Below are 3,465 nucleotides of genomic sequence, written 5' to 3'. Positions count from 1 at the left end.
CTTTCCTTATTTTCACCCATGCTTTGATTGTATTTCCTTAAGTCTTGGTGTATGATATTTCTCTGATTGATTGTGCGTGTCTGATGGGATATTTCCTTCTTGATGCAGCACCATATCTTCATGAGCTGTAGAGGAGTGAGTCACGGCTGATTGGTTAACAGCCCCCCTAAAACTGATGGGGGGAAGACACACCATCAGTTTTCCTTTGAGAAAGTTGAAGCGAAGAGAGGATAAACCTTTGGTAAAAATATCCGCGACTTGATCAACGGTGGAGATAAATTTCAACTGAACATCTTTATTGGCTACTTTCTCACGGATAAAATGAACATCGACCTCAATGTGTTTCGTACGAGCGTGGAAGACCGGATTAAAGGCCAAAGCAAGCGCTCCAATATTATCACACCAGACTATGGGGGGAGACAAGAGAGGGAGGTGTAAGTCTTGGAACAGCATACGAAGCCAATAGAGTTCAGCCACTGTCATTGCCAAAGCCCGATATTCAGCTTCAGTGCTATTGCGAGAGACAGTAGGTTGCTTTTTGGCAGCCCAAGAAACAAGACAGGGACCTAAGAAAACACCATAGCCCGTCGTGGAGCGGCGATCATCCGGGTCACCAGCCCAGTCTGAATCGCTGTAGGCATGAAGGTCAAGAGAACCACGTGTAAAGTAGAGGCCATGGTCCACTGTGCCTTTGAGGTAGCGAAGGACATGTTTAGCCGAACTCCAGTGAGCTATAGTGGGAGCATGAAGGTGTTGGCAAAGCTGGTTTACCGAGTAGGCAATTTCAGGTCGTGTGAGGGTGCAATATTGCAAGGCACCCACGACACTGCGATATTCACTAACCTCGGTGAGAGGTTCCCCAGACAAAGAAGATAACTTGCTGCCTGATACACATGGAGCAGCATATGGTTTTGCACCAACCATACGTGCACGATGGAGGACATCCAATATATATTTGCTTTGGCGAAGGTGAAGACCGTGAGCTGTCCGGGTTACCTGAATACCAAGAAAATATCCAAGTGGGCCAAGATCCTTCAATGCAAATTCTTCTTGAAGGCGTTTGATGAGGGAGGCCAGCAGGTTGCTATGTGTTCCTGTCAAGATAATATCGTCAACATAAACAAGTAAGAACAAATGAACACCATGTTTATGATAAATAAATAAAGAAGTATCCATAGAGGAGGCCGTGAAGTCCAGTTCAAGGAGACACTGAGACAGCCGATGAAACCAGGCCCTTGGTGCCTGTTTGAGGCCATATAAGGACTTGTGCAGCCGACAAACATGGTGGGGAAGCATGGGATCAACAAAGCCTTGGGGCTGCTCCATATAGACTTCTTCAAGGAGTTTGCCGTGTAAGAAGGCGTTGGAAACATCTAGTTGACGGAGGGGCCAGCCAAAGTGAACGGCAAGTGCGAGGAGGACACGGACAGTAGCTGGTTTGATTACGGGGCTGAACGTCTCTGAAAAATCAACTCCAGAAATTTGATCAAAGCCTTTTGCGACTAAGTGGGCTTTATACCGATCAATACTGCCATCGGCACGTTGCTTCAACTTGTAGATCCATTTGTTACGAATGACATTCTTATGGGCAGGCCGTGGAACTAAACTCCACGTATGGTTGGCTAACAATGCATCAACTTCATGACCCATGGCTTGGCGCCATTGAGCTGAGGTAACGGCTTGGGAGTAACATGTGGGTTCAGGAACAAGGACACTATTAAGGGCTTGTAGAGGATGTTTGGTTGTGTAAAAAAGTTTGAAATTGGGGAATTCTTTGGGTTTGAGAGAACCCGTTTGAGCACGGGTGAGCATACAGGTAGGAGGGTGTGGAGGAGAAGTGGGAGTGGAAAGATGAGGTGGGACCAAATCAGGAGATGTTGTGGAAGAGACGGGAGAAGCAAGCAGGCTGGGCTGGGCGTGGCTTGCGTTGAGTTTGGAGTACCTGAAAGAGGAGGAGAATTGAGTGCCGAAATTTCTGGAGATGAGATAAGGCGTGAATTGGGGGATTGGAGGAGGGGAATATCCAGATTTTCAGGGATATTGATAGGTGTAGGAGCTTCATGGATATTGACAGGTGTAGGATTTAAATCAAGGGATGTGTGGTTTGGAGAGATCACAGGTGCATTAATTAAGGGAGAGGTGGATGTGGCTGGAATGGACAGCAAAGAGTGGGTAGGAGACGTGGCATTAGAGTGGGCAAGTGGTGGGATTTCTGGAATTAATGGAGAGGGGGTTGTTGCTGGAATGGACAGCAAAGAGGGCTGAGAAAACGTAGCACTTGATTGAGGAGATGAGGGGAGACCGGGAAAATTTTTCTCATCAAAGATAACATTGCGTGACAAATAAGTCTTTTTGGAGACTGGGTCGTAGCAACGATACCCTTTGTGTTGGGGAGAATAACCAAGAAAGAGGCAAACTTTGCTGCGAAAGGCAAGTTTGTGAGACGAATAAGGATAGAGAAGGGGATAACAAACACAACCAAAGCTTTTTAAGTGAGAATAATCCGAAGGGTGTTTAAACAATTTACCATAAGGCGAGTTATTGTTTAAGACGGGTGTTGGGAGACGATTTATAAGGAAAATGGCTGTGAGAAAAGCATCGACCCAAAACGTGGAAGGGAGACGTGATTGAGCAAGAAGGGATAACCCAATATCCATAATGTGTCTGTGTTTTCTCTCAGCAACCCCGTTTTGTTGAGAAGTGTAAGGACATGTAAGTCGATGTAAAATACCATTGGTGTCAAGAAATGAAATAAACTGTTTTGATATATATTCGCCGCCATTGTCCGTTTGAAATTTTTTGATGCGACAAGAGAAAAGATTTTCCACCAAAGTTTTAAATTTAACAAAGCAAGAAAAAACATCACTTTTATTGAAAAGAGGGTACAACCATGTGAAACGTGAATAGTCATCGACAAATATGACATAATATCGACTACCACTATGGGAAACAATAGGAGAAACCCATACATCTGAGTGAATGAGTTCAAGAGGACAAGTAGAAATTCTAGAGGAATCGGAAAATGGTAGCTGTTTGGTCTTTCCAAGTTGACAATGAGAGCATACATGATCAAGTGTGAGAGATCCAACCACGGGAAGTTGAAAAGAGGAGACAACCCGCTTGGTTATTTGAGAGGAAGGATGGCCCAATCTTGCATGCCAAATATCCAGAGACGTTTTGACACCGAAAAGAGCAACACGGGCACGGAATTTATTGATAGAATTTTTATTGATGTGAATGGGATAAAGTCCCCCTTCACTGAGACCCTCCAGAAGTGTGATGCTGGTTTTGTTGTCCTTGATGAAATAATGAGAACCGGTTAGAATGAAGAAACAAGCATTATCTATGCAAAATTGATTAATGGAAAGCAGATTAGCCATGGCTGAGGGACAGTGAAGAACATGTTTTAAATGTAGAGAGGATGAAGTTTGGAAAGTGAGAGAACCTTTATTTTGAATGGGTAAC

This window comes from Corylus avellana, chromosome ca6 (assembly GCF_901000735.1).
Source record: "Corylus avellana chromosome ca6, CavTom2PMs-1.0".
Lineage (NCBI taxonomy): Eukaryota > Viridiplantae > Streptophyta > Magnoliopsida > Fagales > Betulaceae > Corylus > Corylus avellana.
Note: the sequence above shows the minus strand (reverse complement) of the source record.